Genomic DNA, 21,063 nt, shown 5'->3' with positions numbered 1-21,063 from the left:
ATCACGAGACCCCTACCTACACACCTATTAGAATCTCTGAAACTAAGAAGACACCAAGTGTTGGCAAGGATGCCAAGCAACTAAAATTCTCATGTACTGCTGTTGGTATTGTAAAATGGCACAACTGCTCCGGAAAATAGGTTTGCAGTTTCTTAAAACATTACACCTACTACGTACATGATGCAACCATGCCCCATGGTTATCTTTCCAAGAAAAATAAAAGTTCATGTCTATACAAAACTCACCAAAAATGTCCCTAGTGGCTTTATTTGTAACAGCCTAATACTGAAAAAGACATAAATGACATCAACAAAAGAATGAATAAATAATTGTGTTGCAGTGGACCCTTGAACAATAAGGGGGTTAGAGACACCAACCCTCTGCACAATTGAAAATCCCTGTATAAATTTTTACTCCCAAAAAAAGCTTAACTACTAACAGCCTACTCTTGACCAGAAGCCTTAACAACAACATAAGCAGTCAATTAACACATATTTTATTTATACAGAGTATTCTTGCACTAAAGGACCCTAGAGAAAAGACAGTGCTATTGAGAAAAAAATAAATATATTTATAGTAGTGTACTATCTGTATATATGTGGACCTACCCAGTTCAAATCTAGACTGTTCAAGGGTCAACTATATATCTGTACAACGGAATACATTCAGAAATAAATAGCAGTTAACTATTGATACACATGGAAACATAAATAAATCTCAAAATAATTATACTATGAAAGGAGCCAAGCAAAAAGCTTACATACTAAATGGCTCCATTTATATAAAATCTAGAAAATACAAATTAGTCTGTAGTGACAGGAAAGAAATCAGTTGTCATCTGAAGAGGGGGCCAGGGCAGTACAAGAAGTACAGATTACCAGAAGATACAAGGAAACTTTTAGGGGTGAATGATACACTCATTACCTTAATTGCTGTGATGGTTTCACAGACATATATCAAAACTTTTCAAAGTGTACATTTGAAACATGTACAACTTACCTATTGAAGTATACCATAATAAGGGAAAATAAAGATAATTAAATATAATTAACTTAGGTAATTAGAGTTTCCATTCTTTAAAGGAATACCCTCTTAATGTAAAAATATTAATAATTTACAATAGTACCAAGGAGCAAAACTTCTAGAACATGGAATAACAAATTGGGGCATGACAGGCAGTGAGTAGTAATTATATATCCTTATTTCTTCACCTTAAGTGACAATATTTATTTCTATAAATAATAGAGTAATAGTAATTTATTTCTAAAATTGAATATTGACCAAAACATTTAATAATTCTGTTAAAAATTTTAAAGGTAGATTTAAGGTTATTACTTACTACTATAAATGTAGAACAAAAAAAAAAATGCTCTACCTTCCAAATTTAAAAAGTAAACATAGAACATGTTGCAAAATTAAAAACTAAGGGGAAATCAATAAAGCCATAGTATAAGCTCCATTTAACAAATGGAGTTAGTGTCAGTTAAGTGTCCAACTCTCAGTTTCTGCTCAGGTCTCATCTCAGGGTCCTGAAATCAGGCTCCATATGGGGCTCTGTGCCCAGGGCAGAGTCTCTTTGGGTTTCTCCCTCTCTCTCCCTCTGTCCCTCCTGCTCTTGCTTACTTGCTCTCTTTCAAATAAACAAACAAAATCCTTTTTAAAAAATGAGTAATTCGAAGATCCAAATACTTGTTTTAACAATAGTTCACATCTTTGAAGAAAAGCAAATACTTTTAGATATTTTCAAATGTAATTTTTTCTAATCTGTGAAAAAAGAAACCTAAAACAGAGTACCTCCAGTAGTTAGAAATGGGGATTTGTATGGGGCACCTGGGTGGCTCAGTGGGTTAAAGCCTCTGCCTTCAGCTCAGGTCATGATCCCAGGGTCCTGGGATCGAGCCCCACATCTTGCTCTCTGCTCAGCAGGGAGCCTACTTTCTCCTCTCTCTCTGTCTGCCTCTCTGCCTACTTGTGATCTCTCTCTCTATGTCAAATAAATAAATAAAATCTTTTAAAAAAAGAAATGGGATTTGTATGAACACATGTGTCCCAGAAAGTGAGAGTTGGAAATAATGCACGTACACAGAAAGTGAGGGAAGGAAGAATACAGGTACCCCGATTACACCAATACATTGATGGTGCAAATCTCCATTTGTTGACCCAGAAAGAGGTTCACAACATAGCACTGAGTTTTAAAAGCAGGTCAAACAATGTTTTAACGTGATACCACTCACTTAAGAGTTTTGGCGTATGTGTCAATGGCCATAAAGAAATATCAAAACAAAAACTGATCTGACTGTTAACAATGACCACCTTAGGCTATTGGGTCTAGAGATTTTTAGCGATGCGCTTCTATCATCTTGCAATGAAGCAATAACATTATTTTTAAAGCATTTATCTTCAAATGAGAAATTCATGCTATTGAGAGTGTGGTTAATGAGTTGCATGCATTGTAGTAATACAACTCTTTATAATGTAATTTGACAGAAGCTATTAAAATTTAAAGTGTGCATATGCATTGTTCAGGGGTCTTTTTCATGAAGACTTGAATATGTTGGGAGAGTGAAAGTGACTACACAAAGTGGTACAAATCTATTTGAACTGACCTAGAACTGATGTCCATGATTTATTGTTTAGGTGACAGGGGTCCATTTATTTAATGTTAGGTGACAGAAACAAAATAATGTCTTCACTTTTGTATTTGTTTTGTTTTGTTTTTTTAATTAAGAAAACGGTCCCATATCTCTCTTTATATAAGTTTTAGATCACTAAGAAAAACATGGAGGGATGCATAGCAATGCCTTAACATCAGCTACCTCTGTGGTGTGAGTCTAGGGGAAGGGATGGGCATTATTAACTTTTTATTCATGCGCATTTGTATTGTATGAATTGAGCTTGAATACATATTACTCTTTATCATCTAAAAAAATGAAATTTGAAAGCAGATTTCAACAATATGAGGCAATAATCTTTAAAGTTCTCTTCAGAATGCTGGTTTCTCTGTCCTGTTTTCGTCTCTCATTTTCCAGTATTCAATGCACCCTTCAGCTAATTACTTTATGCACCTGCCCTCAGTCCATCCTTCGGTCATAGAAGAAGCACTCAGTATCCCAGCCCACCCTCTCTGCCAGGACATGAGGAACAGCTGGAGATGCTCTCAGCATAGCATGGTAGATGAAAGCAAACAGAAGAGCTCATCACACCTTAATTAAATAATGCTAATTAGGGCACTGACAGGCCCTACTTAACCACTTTCTGGAAATGAATATGCTGTTGGAAAAATGAGTGGAGATTCTAGAGTACATGAGAAGGTAGACTTGTCTTTTGAAAGTATAAGGAATGTTTTCAAGGGCCAGCCACATTAGAATAAACTATGAGAGAGGTTAAAAGCCATCTTTCACATGGCCTACTACTGTCTCAGATGCTCAGATACTGCGTTCCTTAAGCACCCCACGTAGGTAATTTCTTAAAACACCCAAAGTATGAGAACCACTTTTCTAGACTGCAAAGGCTCAGGTGAGCCAGATATGACAAAGCCCCAAATGAGGGCTTCCAAACATCCTGCAGACGCCTCCTTCCCTGCACACATGGTGACTAAGAGGACAGGGGTGTTGCTGCCCAAGGGTGAGCCGTAAAACCTGCTGGTCCCAGGTGACCTACAAGTACCAGGAACCTTGGGCATCCAAGCACTGAGTGACTGAGCTCGAAGACCTAGGACCAGAGAGGAACTAAAGTGTTCAAGGCAGAGACAGTCTTGTCTCTGAGAGAGGAGAGAGGAAGATGGACAGTGAGGAAAACAAGCATTTCGCTAGAGATACTATTGCTGCTGACGACGAGGGCCAGAGAAAACTTCAACTCAGAGAAACAGCCACTGTGTTGCTGAGACTTCAACCCCCCAGTCCCAAATCTCAGAAGGTAGGACAGCAGCCTTGAAGACACCAGCTTTTGTTTCAGAAAACTGGGCACTCAAAAGAAATTGTGATTCTTGTATAAGTAAAAAGAGGGAAGATGGTGTTCCCAGAGTAGGGGAGCTAGTCCTTCAAGGCTACAGCGGACCCTAGAAATTATATTCTGCTGCCTCTGAGCCCACTGAGTGGCAAATACTCGCTCTGGCCAATGATATGGTGTGAGAGCATTTCCAGGTCCCGGTGTCCCACAGGTGACAGGACAATCATACAGCGGAGGGAAGGCAACAGAGACAATTATACTGAACAGACAGGCCAAGAAGCAGCTTCCCCATTTCCTTGGACTTGTAAGCCCCACGATCCTTGTGCAATCTAACTGAAGGGGAGGGAGCCCCAAGAATGGCCAGTATTGTGTTTCTTGCTAACCCTGTTAGTAAGGGGAATAGTTGCTCAGAGCCAGGTGTAATTTGATTTAGAAAAATAAAGAAATGTGATGCTTCTTGCACCTGAATGTGGAGGAGCAATTCATAACTTACACCATCCACTTACTAATTCCTCTGTCCATGTGTAAACGATTTTAGATCACCTTGACTTTGCTGCTGAAAACTACATTCTCCTTATCGTTCAACATCCAGACTATTCGATGCACTTTGTAAGAGCTGAAGTTTATATAAATATTATGTCTTAAGTTCTTATCAAAAATCCACTTTCCAGTATTTATGTTTTGGATTTCTTGTACCTTTTGCTGGTGGGACAGGGAAGGGTGGGGTGGGTTCTTAGCCAGAAAATTTTTAAAGTGGCTCCCAGGAGAGTGAGGAGCTGAAAAGCAATGAAAGCAAACCTTAAATGTGTTTGCAGCAGCCTGAAGCAATTTGAGAAAGTAGGGTTAGAGGGCTTGCCAAAGATATAGGCATGGAAATTATTTCCCTTTCTAATGCAGATAGATGAAAATAAGAAAATTGTCCTAAGGGGTTATTCACCCAAATGGAAAAGTCTCTTTAGCATTCCCACCAATTGTACATTTAAGTTTTTTCTAGTAAATATAAATATGATATGTATATACATACATCCATACATATATTTACTAGAAAAAAATTAAATGTGTAATAGGAATGCTGATACAGATATAAATATATATACAGAAATAGATATACAAAAGTCAAAAGAAATTTTTTAAAAATACACATAAATATCTGTCTCTTCTGTTTTTTAGCCCTCCACTTATTCACTCCAGAGGAGGTAGGTTACTGATTTCATCTCTGCAGGAATATCCTATGCACATGTAAATATATACATGCTAAATACATTTTAATATGAATGACACCTCAAGGCACATACAGCTGTGTACTTCACTTTTTTTTTTTTAAGATTTTATTTATTTGACAGACAGAGATCACAAGTAGGCAGAGAGGCAGATAGAGAGAAAGGAGGAACCAGGCTCCCCATCGAGCAAAGAGCCCGATGCGAGGCTTGATCTGCAAACCCTGGGGTATGACCTGAGCCGAAGGCAGAAGCTTTAACTCACTGAGCCACCCAGACTTCTACTTTTTAAATTAGGACTCTTGTTGTTAGAATGAACCAGCCTCTCCTGATGGTCATGAGAATGAGCTCCATAGTCTGCTTTAGAAGCCATGCTGAAATATTGGAGATGGACTTCAAATTCTTGTCAAATTCTTCAAAGGCTCTTTAACATTAGTGAGGTCAGGATTTGTCAAAAGGTGGAGGAAATATTTCTAAGGGGCTATTTTCTGAGTTCAGTTGGCTCATGGGAGAAAATCTGAGAGGAGGGTTCAGGGTTCCCCTGACAGCAGAACCTTGGCTTCTCCCAGGCTCCTACCCTTTGTTCTGTGCAAAGGTTCCTCCAAGGACACATCGGTTCTTCCAAGATTGTCTTGGAAGGGGGGTCTATTTGGAGACGGCTTCATTAATCGATGGCGGAAAGATGAATCGTCCTCAAAAAGAATCCCTTTCCTTTCCACAAATGGTTGAGAAAAAAATAAAATTGAAGATGTGGAAAACATCCACCAAGATGAAGCTAAATTCAGAATTCAGAACCTGAGCAGGGAATCATAGTTCAACATGTGAGAGCCAGGACCACCAGGGTGGCCAGAAATCTGAGTGAGTGTCAGAGAGAAGGAGTGAACTTTCGTAACACGCTGAACTGTAGAAAATTCTCAGGACATTTCCTTTCCCAATAAAACTTCACATAACAGAGCTGTTTTTGACAGGGTTGAAGTTTCTATAGAAGTGATAGGGAAGCTTTTGCTTTGCAGGTGCAGGAGGACCCCAAGATAAGTCCAATGGGGTTGTCAAGAGCATGTCATTTGTGACTCAAGGTTGACATAGCTGGAGGACAAGAGAGAAAACAGGAGAAAGCCTTGCCCTGAGAATACCCCCTATCAACAAGGGAATCCACCCAAACCCCATTCTCTCTTTCAGGACAAGGTCGTAAGGATACAATGGGGTTACAGAGAGGGAAGAAACAAAGGAAAGGCACTTCATAATAATTACCTCATTTAATTCCTGCAGAAGGGGAGGGAGAGGACATTGTTTCCATTATATTAACCACATTCCAGAAAAATTGTAGAATAGGGAAAGAGAGAAAAAAAATCACTCCTAATTCCATAATTGAAACAAAGCTATTGTTACCATTTTGGCATCATTTTCCATCCTGACATTTTAACATATTTGTTATTATTTTCACATAATTATAGTCAGAGTGGTACAACTTTATAGCCTCCTTCTTCATTTTTCACTAACCATTATAGCATTATAATCATTATCGCATATGCATTTTCTGTGTTGTCAAATTCTTCAAAATCATCACCTTCCTAAATATTAGCCAATCATCCAGATACTGTCAAGTTTATTTGGACATTCCCTTATTGTAGAACATTTGCATTGCTCCTAGGATTTTATTACTGCATTATTTTAAATAATACTACAATTTCAGGTTGTTTTATTTAGATAAATCCCCTCCAGTGGGCAGGGGAGAGGAAAAAGGAAGGCAAGAGGAAATAGGTGGACAACCATCCTGAGATGCCCTCAGGAACTTGGAGACAAGATTTCCTTCGAGAGTTCTACTATAATAACCGACCCATAATCAGGGAGTTCAGAAATTTGAGATGTTACCCTGAAGGGATGGAGGCAGGGAAGAATGTAGCAGTATTCATGGAATCAATGTAGCTAAAGTATGTCACAGTCAGAAGTAGCACTGAGCTGGCCAGGCGAGCCCAGAAAATACAAGACCATATAAGTAAGGGAGGGGGCTGGATAGTCCTGCTTTACTCCCATTTTCTCAGCATGATTAATACTCCCCACTCGCCTCCATTTCACTCTCAAACTGTATTGTTTCAGAAAATAAATTACATGGTCACCCTCCGATGGATGATTTGACAATGCCAGGTCTCCCTCTTCTACAGGACCGGAAAGATGTGCCCTCATCTGCACAAAAAGGCTGGGGTTGATACCTTTCCTTCTCGAGGCTTGGAAAGGGGCAAGGGGAGTCGAAAAGAAAGGCAAGAGTCACCGGTTTCTCTACTGCACAGATGCTGAGAAAGCCAAGCTGGAAAGAACCGAAAGCATTTTACCACGTCTAGGAGAGGGGTGGGGAGATTCTGAAACCACACCAAGCTAGCCGAAATGGGGGCACCCAGAGCATCCCCTCACAGGCCTGGACTCAGAGTTGCCTTGTGCTTATGGCACCCGTGAGCTGAAGGGCCAGATCCCTCTACCTGGAGAGATGGAGGGATCACCACATGATTTTCTGGGCTTCTTGAATGATCCAGAAATCCAAAGAGCGAGCCAACATCACAACAGGCTTCCTGCCAGTGCTGGGGAGGAGTGCTCAAGCGGGTTTAGGCGAATCTGGGGAAACAAAGGAATGTGATACCATCTGATTATCTGATAGTGTGTTGCAATTCTTAATTTCCAGATGGTCCAGCAGGCGCATATTAAACTCCAGGCCAGTTTTCAGCCTCTCCTTGCTCTTACTCCACACTCACCATGTAGTGTCCTGTGGGACCAAGGACAGCTTTCATCCCCCTATAAATAAGTAAGTTGTCACTAAGTGGTATACACTGGTCTTATGAGTTTGAACAGCTCAAAGCAGCATTCAGGGGTTTGATAAACTCTGGTACAATTTTTAAAAAATGCATTTCTGAGCCCACAGGATGAAGGGCAGATCTTTTTTCCAAATATTTGATGAAGTTTTCCCTTTCATCTGTCTTTGGTTGTTTTATATTTTAACTTCCGTATTAGTTTGAACTTTACTTAGTGTGTTTGTTTTAAGACTAATTACTTTTTCTCCTTATTTTCTAACAGGTTATTCCTATGTGATTTGTAGAATAATACATTTATTTTATATTTATTCATGTTGCTTTATGTACCATAGAGCCCTTCATTCATTCACATATCAGTATATCTTTATCTCTATGTAACAAGATGTTTGAGTTATTTTTGTTTCATTGATTTGTCTGTTCATGAACAAAAAAAAATTGTTTTGAGAACTGTATCTTTATAACAGAGTTTAATAATTATAAAGCTAAATTGTTTTTGCTTTTTATTCAAAGATTTATTTGAAATATTCACATTGATAATCTCAGAATTTCTTCTGTTTCTAAAATAGCCATGAGGATATTGAAATGACTTACATTAAAGTTGTGCATTAATTTGGGAACAATATTTTCACAATAGTCATTTTCTTATCTGGGAACATAACATTTGTTCAAATGAATATATTATTTTATGTGTACATTCTATATTCGGTAAAGATTTCTCATTTTCTTCATTGTGATCACATCAATTTTCCTTAAAAATACTTCTAGGTGTTTAATGGCATTTGCTGTCATTCTTTGTGATTTTTCTCATTAAATTTTCTTATTGCTGGAGAGGTTACGTATTAACCACCAACTTACGTATGACAAAATCAGGACTGAGGGAAGTTAATAAATTTTTCAGGACATATTAAGCAATCAAGTGGGAGAACAGGAGTATAAAGTAGTTGGGAACAACCTCTGATTCTGAGTGAGCTGTTTCTATTATCTTGTGCTGTTTCCACAGCTCTTGGCATTGGCTCTTCTAGGCACACAGGTGTTAGGAATCTGGGACCTAGTCCCTTCACCGGTTTACCCCCTTCACACACGACCACCCACAGGGCCTCCAATCTCCCATGTCTTTATCTGGACAGTGTTGCCTCTCCACATGTTCACATTCTCTCCAACCCATTCCAATATTCCCTCCTTTCCTGAGTAAGTTTGCTACTTCCATGTTCAATAGGCAATATTCACTCCTATTTTCCTTGTGCCCATTTGAAAGCTGTTAGTCATCAGATCACTAGACACATTAGGATCAACAGAGAAAGCAAGACCAGACCACGAGACATCTGAGGGACAGGACTGCATTTGGCCCATCAGGATGCATCCTGTATTTGGCGAGGGGTGGCCAGGACTCTGGAGGAATCAAAGGGCCAAGGAGCTGCTGGCTGTGACAGTGGGACTGAGACCAGAGCCTTCCCTGCAGGTGATCCGTCCAGCTTGCACCTTATTTTATGTCCATCAGGCCAGGTGCTTTTCATGAAAAAAACAAAAAACAAAAAAACCAGCGTGTGGAGTAAAGTGTGAACTACCCCCCAAGGAGGGTAGCATTGTCCTCAGTCTCATGTCCCATGGCTGTGATCAGTGTTCTTAAATCAGTGCTAGATCTTAACCAAATCCCACTGGGGGGGCCCATTCTGCCACAGCTTTTCACTCCATTGTTCCTAGGAGGACGATTGGTTCATCGTAATTATGCCACACTTATGAAGCTCTTCCAGTATGGGCAGAGGGCTTCCTTTTAATCTCTAAGCACAATTCTCAGCAATATCTTATTGTAACTCAGATGAATTAACTGAAACCCTGGGAAACGATGCGGTGGGCCATGAATAATCCAGTAATGCAGGGAACACAGGTATTACAAGCTACACTTCACTGTGTCGGGGTCACCTGCTAGATGGTTGTCTTTTTCGTGATTTGGGTCTGAATCATCTTTAGTATTAGGACTAGGAACGACTTCTGTTCAGACTTGCTGGTTATGTGAAGGCCCTATTGTCACAATAGGGGCAGTGGGCATCTGGAAAAATATACCGGTCAGGTGTCTGTCCCCAAGGGGCCTAAAGTCATGTTGGAGAGACAGATGCATGTGAAGTATGACTTGAAGGTGGCGTGAGGGGTTACAACCTTCATAAAAACCCTCAAAAATCAGAGAAGGGAGGAACAGTGGTCAGAAACAAAGGGTAGGGCAGGCCCGACTCCATGAGGTCAAGTAGGAAAGGCATACTTTAGACAGAGGGGAGGGGAGTCTTCGAGTGGGGGACCCCAGCCCTGGTGAAGTCAAGAGGGAGTGCTATCATTTCTTAGGAAGAATCAGAGCAACTGATGAGCAAGCTGGCCCCTAAGTCACCAAAAGATTGGCCTACTCATCTCATTTTTCCACCACTCTCTTTATAGCCCATCTGAATGCTTCCCTCAGGGAAGACCTGCCACCTAGTTCTCAGAAATGGGAGTAGGCACTTGGAAGCCTTCAGAATAAAGGACTCTATAAATACAAATGATAGGAAACTCTCAACCCATATAAAGACCTTTTTCAAAAGACCAAAGCATAAAAAAAAAAAAAAGAAAAGAAAAAGGACCAAAGCATAAAAGGATAAATAACAAAAGCGCTAATACTGTGAGGCCCAGGCATTATTTTTAGACCATTCCTCATGGCTCAAAACAGACGTGCGAGATCGGAGAGGTGAGTCTGGCTACCAGTCATGTTCCATTTTGGTCCTCACCCCCAGGAAGTGCTGAATTCTTGTTTTGTTAAAAACATCCCAGAATGGATTTTGTTGTCAACTGCTCTTGATCTCTTAAAATTTCCTGCATTTGCTGCTGACCGGCATCCCGGCCTTGATATAAGTCCAGACAAAATTATTAACCTATGAGCTGCGGCTTTGTAATCAGCAGCTTCAGCTGCCCTGGCAGCTCTGGCTGGATGGAGCGCCAGGCAGCCTGGGCGGCAGGAAGTCAGTCTGCAGAGCCAAGCCCGGGCTGTGACTGTCAAGCAGCCTCTGACCCATCCTTGTCTCCCGGTCTCTCTGTTCCTGCTGTGGCTCGGGACAATGAGTGACGTTCTCCTGTCAGAAACCTGGAGAGAAATCCTGCCACAAACACAAGTGAAGTTGCATAACAAGGTATAAGAAATGCTACTAATTGTTTTCTGTGTGAAGTTCAACGCAGTGGGAATGTGTAAACACGGACTTTATGGAGCCTTTGCGCCCCACGGGCCCCCAGCCCTGAAATGGGGGGTCTTTCCAAACACAGAGGGATCAACTCCCGGTAATTGAATTTCTTGATTAGTTAGCATTTCTGCAGTGGTCTATGCTGAGTCCTCCTGACAGTCTTTACAGAGTCTCATAATGAATGAGTGGTTCTCCTGGGAGGACAGTTTCTCTCGGGATCCTCAGCACCTAGTCGAGGTGGGTATGTGACTGACACCTGTGGACTAATGAAGATGAAGGAAGGTGGGGGGAGGGAGGCAAACAGACTGGAAGACACGAAGGATAGCACTCCAGTCACCCAACTCCAATTCCTCTGTCTCCAGAGCCCGAGGACACCAGTGTCCAGCAGCTTCTGGGTTATGGCAGAATGCCACCTGAAGCAAACATGTCAGAGTGAATGACAGGGTCCCCTCCTTCTGGTCAGTCACAGGGGCCTTCTTATGGCTGAGAATTAAAACCAGAGGAACCACAACTGAGCAGACTTGGAAATGGTCCTCTTGTTGCATTTAACAACCCAAATCGTTTGTGCCATCTTTTTGTTTTCTTAATACATGGAGTCCCAAGCTCCCAACAACTAACTGCTGGGAATAAATTGTGATGTAGAGCTCTACCATTAATCCTGAAGGAAGGTAGCTAAAGGTCAGAGCAAGAAGACTCGTGTTTCCCTTTCCTCAGCTCCCTGAACATGTCTTCAACTGTCATACACTAGAACTATAAAATATGACCTTATAGCAGCCAAGGGTGTGAAGGGAAAAGAGAAGGGTTCCATTCCTTAACTTCCACTTCGATTTGCTGAAAGGTTGCTAGTGGCAGGGAGAGAAAATTAGAGGCTGTGCTACATGATTTGCAGGAAACTGTATCATCTCAAATTTCCTTACAAGCTGCAAAGATATTGGATCTAAGAAAGCAAGATGCACACACTTAGTTTGTCAAGTTTATTTCATAGTTTAACTATACTTGCTGAAATAAAAGATGAGAGGAATACCAATTTTCATGAAAGGCAGACATAAACACACCCTCATCAAAGCTCATGACTTTCATTAACCTTAAATGTGTGTAGTGTGGACTCCCTTAAGAGGCCACACCATAACATTTCTCATCACTACTTGTAGCATTTCTAACAATTAGTTGTCCACTTATCCATAAGCAATGTTAGAGGTGACTTCTGACCAGAGCACAACAGAAGTTGCCTCCAACTTGTGAAAATCAGAGTTAATGAAACTCACCCTTAAGTTACACAAGAAGTAATCTAATTAGAATGCCCTTGAACAGCACTATTTTTAAAACTCCTTTATTCTAGCTTAATCTCCCAGTGGCCGTTACAGCTAAGAAAAAAATGAACAAGCTAATTTTCATGTCCGTGGAGAGAAACACAGTTTTAGAGCACATTTTACTTAAGAATATAAAATTATTTTATTACTGTAAAAATCTTTAATTTAACCTTTTATTACTCTAAACCAACTTTAAGAACCGTAAAAAGGAACAAGTGTTCTTACCACTACTTCACAGAGGGAGAAACTGAGTCACAGAGAAACTGGGGCTTAGATAAATTCACCTCTATTCATTTTAAAGAATCAAGGTTACACTTCAGAATTCCTAGGAGCTCAAGCTCGAGAGTACTATAACCTCAAGAATTCTGGCTTCTAAGATATACATAACCTATCCACAGTTTCAGAAAATGTGTCCATGCCAGAACTCCTCCCTAAGTAGAAGCTACACCAGAAAAGTCTCCAGCTTTCTTCACCTTCCATTATCAGTGATTCCTGTTCATTCTGACCTAGAACTGCCAGGTATTGAAAAAACAGGGCTCATCCTGTGTACAAAATTTCAGGATTTGCCTGCATTTTTACATAAATCCAAAATCTGAAAATGATCATTTTCAAATAATTGGGCTTATTTTTGTTCACAGCAGCGATTTTCTAAGCAGCAGACAATTCCTTGATTGTACTGGGGTGACATGTGTGTCAACTCAACAGTTTTACTCAACTACTACCACCAACTCATCCGATTATCCATTTCACAGCAGCTTTCAAAAGACTTAATAAATTTTAACCAAACTTAATACCCTTATCTCTAAAAGCCAAACCTTAAAAACAAGACCAAAAAAATTAGTAACTGACTTGAAAAGCTCAAAGAAACTTCCCTATCATGCATTATTGGTCATTTAATAAAATGCAGCTCGCGCTAGAACTCTCCGTGACACGTGACGGCCCTCCTCCACGAGGCCTGCAGTTCACACCTGCCATGGCGCTTTGTCAGCCACTGATCTTACCATGCCAGGAAGACTCTGCCACAGGCTTCATAAAACAAGCATTTAACTCTCTCTCTTCCTCATGCATTTATCAATGGCTAAACGTAGATGTAATTAATGCACAGAACCATGTCACATTAAAACAGAGAAGGAACTTTAAAGTGATAAGTACAAATTCCCACCTAGAAGAGAGAATGTCCCACGGCCCCTCAGATCTGAAGGACCTTCAGGGGAGACCCCCAAGGCTGAGCACTTCCTGTGGGCAGGGAACAAAAGGGGAAGGGGGTTGACTGGTGGTGAGGTCCTCGGACAGTGTGTGCCCAGTGCATGCTGTGGTCACTCTGCAGGGGAATCTGGGTCTCTCCCTCTCAGAGATTCATGGAGGTCCAGAGATTGAGCTTCCCTGTATCACTCACCTTTTGAGTGAAAGGGCTGAGGGGGAATCCATGTCTGACAAACACCAAATTCCACACTCTTTCTCCTATATTGCTTCTCAAATGGCAATGTCCAAAATTGAAAAATGTTTTCATCCAATGTCCACCATTGGCTCTAATTTGCCTTTCTGAATCGAATCCACCTTACACATAAACCACACACCTAATCCATATTGTTTATAGAAATCAGTCACTGATGGGCCCCCTTCTCTTCATCTACAATGTCTTCCAGGTCAAACACAATATCTGGCTCCGCAATTGCTTTTCGGTCTTCCATGACAAGCCTCTCCCTCTGCCCGCCAACAAATCATTCTTCCCCCCCACCCCCGACACACAAATAAAATCCTCACTCCCTATTTAACATTTCCCAGTGGCTTCCCCGTCCTCTGAAGACGACCTGAATTCCTCAGTGTGACCCCGCCCACCCACACTTCATATCTGATGATTCGGATAAGAAGGGGTACCTTGCCCCACCACCCCCCCCCACCACCCCTGCTGAGAGTCCACAAATGCCCCAGCCCAATTCCTGCCTGGGGACCTTTGCCCTGTTCACTTTTTCCTGCCTCATGTCTCCTTGTGTCGGATTCTTCATGCCATTCCAGTCTCATCTGACATGTTCTCATAGAGGTGCTGCCAGTCTGGAACCCATATCTGTAACTTTCTAGCACATTATCTTCTTTTCTTTATCACTCTTATCACTTGCCAGTATCACCATACTTTCCTCTTATTCACTGTCTCCCACCGCCCTCATTCAATTAGTTTGTCAGCACCCTGATGAGAGCTTGTGGGCCTGGATCACAGCACTGGACCTGAGCTAGGCCTGGAAAACAGAGATGCAAAGATCATTCACTAAATGACTTCAATGCTCCATGTGACAATCCTTCTGGTGTTGAAACCAAATTCCTTCCCTCTGCATCATCTCTTCTCGGGGTCAAACGCACCCAGTGTGTGGGCTATCCTTGAGTCTGCTTCTAAACTCCCTCCACCCTGCGCCAGATTCCCTCCAACACTGATCTGAGCACAACCCTGCATCTGCCATGTGATAGAGGGTGTGGCTCCAGGGAGAACCTCAGACACACCAAGAGGACCTGAGGTTGACAAAAGTAGATTAGCCTCAGTGAGGTTCAGTTCAGGCAGCGGCAGGCCTCTGTCTTTGTCCCTTGCCTTTCATTCTAGAACATGGCTGAGGGCAGTAGGGCAGAGGCTCCTGGATGGTGGGAGCCCTATCCACCCCAGCTGCTCCAGGCAGATCCTCTTCTTCCAGTCCCTTCCAATAGTGTCTAGGTCTCCATGCATGGCTTCATTGCTAATGACAAGACTACAGGCTCCAACAAAAACACCCACACCCAAGGGCTGGGAACCAAAAGCTTGTCTTCTCCAGAAATGTGCTCTTTAGAGGGAAGGCCTGAATGAACCAATGCATGCTAAGTTCACTATGAGCAGAAGTCACCAGCTCTCTGGATGCTTCCCATAAGCCTCTCTCAAGCATCTATTACCCGTTTTTGTCTTTCAAGTCAGGAGATGAGCTAATTTCATTGCTGAAGCAATGGAATAGCAAACCAAGATGATTTGCTATCCATCTGATTTGAAATCAATGTAATTTGTTAGTCAAGAAAATTCAATCCACAAGGAGATTGGTTGATTTAACTGTCTCAACAACCAGGTGCTATAAATGCCTCTCAAACTTTTTGAATTCTACTACCTAGGAATTGGAAAGAGCTATCAGGTCTCAGAACCTAACTTACATGGGGGGAACTCATAGGTGAAGTCTAACGGAGAAGACATGACTACACTGGGAGCCCGGACTGCTGCTTCCTGGCCACGCTCTCCCTCTAACCTCCATGTAATTCTGTTCTGGTCCTGTACATCTTTGTATCTGTGACCACGCATATTTATACTCAATTGCTCTCGAGGTTAGTTTCAGATCTGGGATTTTGCAATCCGAATCTGTAGTTATAACCAGCTACATTTGCACCTCCTGGACAGAATGGTTTTTGACAACCCTGTGTAAGTTAGTTCCCCATTGTATTCTTGGTCACTGTATCCTATTTGTCTCCATCAGGCACTTGTCCCAACTTACATGATGCATTTACTTCATGTTTACATTCTCTGCCTCTCACATTACACTCTCAACTCAAGATGAGAAGGATCCTTGTGTTTCTCCTTCACTGTTATCACCCTAGGGCCCAGCACAGTGTGCCTGGCACAAAGAAGGTACTCGATATTTGGTGACTTATTTAATTCTAATGTCTGCCTCTGACTGAAGTATTTGTGGCATAGGGCAATGCTTCCTTACCAGGCTGAGAGTACTCCATGCGAGCCACTACAATCACTGAAACTTCTAGACTGAGTCCAAATCTGCCCCACTTGAGTATTTAGTTTTTGGTCCCATTTCTAACCCTCTTCTATTCTTATTAGCCACGCTCAAATAGACGAAGCATAAGGTGTCTTTGGGATCTTGTGAAATCTTTCTCATCAGTAGCCTGGAAAACGAGAGAAATGGCAGCACCTAGCAGTAGCTTTTGAAACCATAACACTCTCCCAGCGGAGAGGACAGAATTGAAATGGAGATAAAGCTCTGTCTCCCAGGGCACTGAATGTAGAAACAGTAGAGAAGGAATTAGGCTGCCCTTGCTGTCTTTCCTATATTTCAACCGCTGTCCTGGAGAAAAGAAGCTTTACAATAAAGTTCCAGTGGAAAGATGTCACAGCTTCGATTTCCCCAGAGCTTCCCTTGCGGGTACATCATCTACCTCTGGGAAGCCTGAATGGATGAAGAACATCTCAGAAAGAAGGCCTGTCCTGGACAAGAACAAATATTTTGTGTATTAGTATGTTTGGTTTCCTTATTCAAGACCGGTTAAAGTCACATTCCACTCTCTTATCCTCCCAGCCTGTCATTTATGAAAACCACAATGTCCCTAGAGGATCTCTATATGAAGAGAGGAGGCTATACAAGAAGGATGTTCCCCATGAACAATTCTCCTGCTAGACAAATGTAAGACCTAGTGTCCACACTGCCCTATAGTACAGGCCTCCATAGCACCAAGTGACTGTGGGAGTTCTTCTTCTCCTACTTGGTCAACCTTGAACCTCTCCTTTCAACTCTGAGGTCGGTAAAGGAAGGGAGTCCACTTCAGTGGGAATGCCGAAGGTGTGGCCCTTAGGGAAGTTGAAGGAGGTCAGCCGAGTGCACACAGCACTAAGTCTCCAGTGGGTCCATCAGGCAATTGGCAGGCTCCAGGCTATGTTGGCTGAGCCCTCATCCTCTGTGATCATGAAGCACGTTTGCCTCACATGGCAAGCACTGCTCCCTTTGTTCTCTTAGGTCTCCACTGGGGCTGAGCCTTTGGGAATGAAAATGCACAATAACAGCCTGCAAAGTCCTGAAGACTGTTTCTGTCAACAGCAGCTCTGTGTGAGCCATGCTCCCTGACTGCGTCTTTGTGAGGCCTTTCAGACACAGACATAGGTAAGTAGTAATCCTCTAGTAAAAGGGCCATGGAAACAAAATGAGCACAGCTAAAACTGTCATCACCATCCACCACCCTCTCTTTGCAGTGGTTTATGTTCTCGGTCCTGTGACAAGTCTCTACGGAAGTTCATCCATTTGCATTAGTCACCCTCCTCCTACCATGTGTGGGCCCAGGGGAGGCAAGAATGGCACTATGTGAAGGCAAAATCAACTTTTAACAAATACCTCATTTCTACCGCAATAGAAACTTCTCCCAGAATGCCCAGGGGAAGACCATGGTTATGATTCCCAATATCTGATTCTCAATCTAAAAATGTAAGGTTGGCAGTTTATCAAGTAGCCTTTCCAAGAATTACCTGCAAGCAAAGATGGTATCTAAAACCAAGATAAAAATGACAGCAGGCATATGGGCCAAGGGTTCTCACTAGCCATGACTGCACACTAGACACCTAAAGAGTTTTTTAGCTGTACCATGGGCTGTGGCCCACCCTAGACTGACGAAAACAGAATGTCTCTAGGACGGGAGTCAGACATCTTTATTTTTTCAAACTCTCCCACTGATTTTAACAGGTATCCAGGGTTTAAAACACTTGACAGTCCCTAAAGAAACATTTGACCAAACTCTGTTGCTCTTCCCGTCAGCCTGGGTGCAATTCTATCCACACAGGGCGTGTTTCTGTCCCACAGACATGTCATAGGACTCCATATTGTTTAGTCAGTGGTTCTTGGACTTTGACCTGTGTCTAAATCAACAGGGAGGATCAATGGGAGGACAAGCTCCAGGCCCCTCAGAGAAGCCTGGGGCATGAGCTGTGGGAGTTCACAGATCTCTCCAGGTGAACCTGATGCCCACTGAAGTTCAAGTCTCCAGCGGAAAAGATGGCTCAGGAACAAACACAACTATTCTCACTCACATCAGTGATCGTCTGGACAGCGCTTGCTGCCTGTAAAGTAGTTGAATTAGTTATGGGCCAATTGTCCTGCTGTGGATCTGAGCCAAGTTGAAGTCCCCTCCTTAACCTCCTCTTTCCCCACATATCAAAACCCATTCCGGAAATCATTGTCCTTAATCACTGGGACAGTCATCTATCCTCTCCACCTTCCATCCCGGGAACACTGTTATGTGGGACTTTGCCTGATTTGGGGCCAGAGGTCTGAGCCACATATGCTCATGAAATGGGTCTCTATCCCCTCTGTCCATGAAACAAACAAAATAGGGTGAGTCCATGTGGTCCAACAGGAAAGCCCCAATGAGTCTCAACTTACCAACCCCACGTGTTGTCCTTCCCCACCAAGGCCACCCCCCAGTCTCTGCCATATACAAGAAAGGGGCTCACAGATGGAGCTTCCTCCTGGGAAAGCAAGGAAAGCAGTTTGCTGAGGGCTCTGAGACTGGTAAAATCTAAGAAGAGACACAAGCATGGCTGTTTAGCTGGCAAAAGAAAGGGGGCTAGAGGCTTTGGCCAGCCTGCTTGAGCTGCAGTTTCTGAGCTGCAGTTTCTCTGATCGAAGGAACCCAGAACAGGGACAATGTGCGAGAGAACACTCACCCTCAGCCTGTCTCAAATCCAGTGAGTGGCCTTCCCAGAATTTGAGATGTAGTAATGCCTCATCCTGAATCCTAGGATGGAGGCAATGGGCGGGGAAACAATGGGGTGTGAGCCGGTCTCCTCTGTCCAGACAGGCACAGGGCCCTGAGGAGCCGGAGTCCAGGTCAGGGACCACCCTCTGTGTGGACCCCATTTGCTAGTCTGCCCCGTCCATTCTGCGCCACCACCCTTGGCCTGTCTCTCCTCACCTCTGCTGAAGCCCACCTCTGCCTCCTTCCTCTGCATCTTCCCTTCGCACAGTTACAGCCCCTGTCTTTTATCTTCAGGACTTAAGCCACTCTCCAAACAACACTTATTCTCTCTTTGGCCATACACATTTTAGAACTCCCCTGGAAAATTTCTCCCTTGGCAACACCAAGGCACCAAAGGGCCGATGGCAGGGCCATTCCCGCCTTCCCGGAGTTCTCTGCAGTCCAGAGCCCAGTACTCTCTGGGCCTGGGGGAAAAGGTATACAGGATGGAGAGAGAAAGAAGACTGTTCTCTCACTGCCCGGACAACTATTTGTAGGGGGTGGGGTACTGGGTCGGCACCTACAGCACAGAGTTTAAAATAAGAAGCAAGCTAAAGACAGGCTTTTGGAAATGGAACTCAAATCCCAAAAACTTAGCACATAGAGCAGCAGTTTTCAAACCTTGCTATGCATAAGAATCACCTGCAAGAGAAGAAAATGGCAGATTTCAAGGCCCCTGCCCCAGAGATCCTGCCTTGGCATAGGGAGCTACAGAAGCTGCACTGTAGCAAGCCCTGTGGGCCAGTGGGCACAGGTGTTCCCAGGGAAGATTCTGAAGACCCAGTTATAAAGCAAAAGTGAATCCAAGGATGGCCTGAGGCCAGATGACCAGAGCCAAAGCACAGCACAGAAATCTGAGAGAAGATGAAGTCAGAAGGGGCAGGAAGGAGAGAAGCAAGAAGTATGTGGTTTCAGCTCCCAGAGCATAACTTCCTTTTATTCTGAAAGCCCCTGGCTTCTTAGTCCAACCCTGGTACAATACTTGAAATATGAGCAGGTCATAGGGAATCTCAGGGAATATGAAATCCTCCTCCTTAGAAATAGACTCCTAATTTATAGAGTTGTGAGTCCACTCAAGAGCAAAAGGGCTGGATTTATTGCTGGTAAAATATGAAGGATGTAACATGATAGCTCTTCGAATCTCCTGTTATATTTTCATGGGCCAAGCAGTAATTGCCTCCAGAGGTGAGGCCCCCATGGGTCAGGGGAGGAATTCCCTCAGGGAGGGGAGGATCTGAGCAGGGCCACAGAGCATTACAGAATGAGACCCGCAAGAAGACAGACGTGGGTGGGTCCACCCAAGGCAGAGGGACTGGAAAATAAGGAAGTCACAGGGACAGACAGACAGAAGGTGATGGGATGGGCAGGGTAGAAAGGAGCCAGGAACTTGCTCACCACAAATGCAGGAACCCCGCTGCCATTCCGGATAGCGCTGAAATGGCTCTCAAGGATACCCGTGTTCACACATAGCTTCCTCCCGGTGAAACCGGCACAATTAGGGGCCGCGGGGTGAGTCACTCTCACCCCACTCTGGCTTTTCTCAGGCAGAAAACTAGAGCCACATTGGGACACTCCAAGGACCGAAAAGCAGAAAGTCCTGCTGGCTTAGGACCCAAAACCTTTAGAGTTTCAACCTAATTCGTGATGATCCTTAAGTCATCTAAGCCTCGCTTTCCTCATCCATGAAAGAGGCTTGTCAAAGCTGTGCTGGCATGTGGAGGATCATCAAATATGGTCTGTGTGATGCGGAGATGTGTTGGAAAAAGAAGCGTTTGTTCTCTCAACCAGTGGTGGAGGACAATGAGTCACGATTCTCACAGCCCTGGAAAGACCTCCACTCATCTGGTCAACTTGTAAGGAGTTATAGAGCAGCGGCAGTTGGGGTGCAGAGGGTGACTCTGTGCACCGTGAGGCTATTGGCCCCTGCCCCACCGAGGCTCAGGCAAAGCCTCTTGAAGGAACCACTCTTGGACTGAAGTCTGGAGCACAGTGCATAGGAACAGGCCAGAGAAGGGGGGAAGTGCAGGGAGGCAACCAAAGTAACATGCGATAACCCAAATAGCAGAGAGCGGCCAGGCCC

This window comes from Lontra canadensis, unplaced genomic scaffold (genome assembly GCF_010015895.1).
Source record: "Lontra canadensis isolate GAN:19392208 unplaced genomic scaffold, GSC_riverotter_1.0 scaffold3, whole genome shotgun sequence".
NCBI lineage: Eukaryota > Metazoa > Chordata > Mammalia > Carnivora > Mustelidae > Lontra > Lontra canadensis.
Note: the sequence above shows the minus strand (reverse complement) of the source record.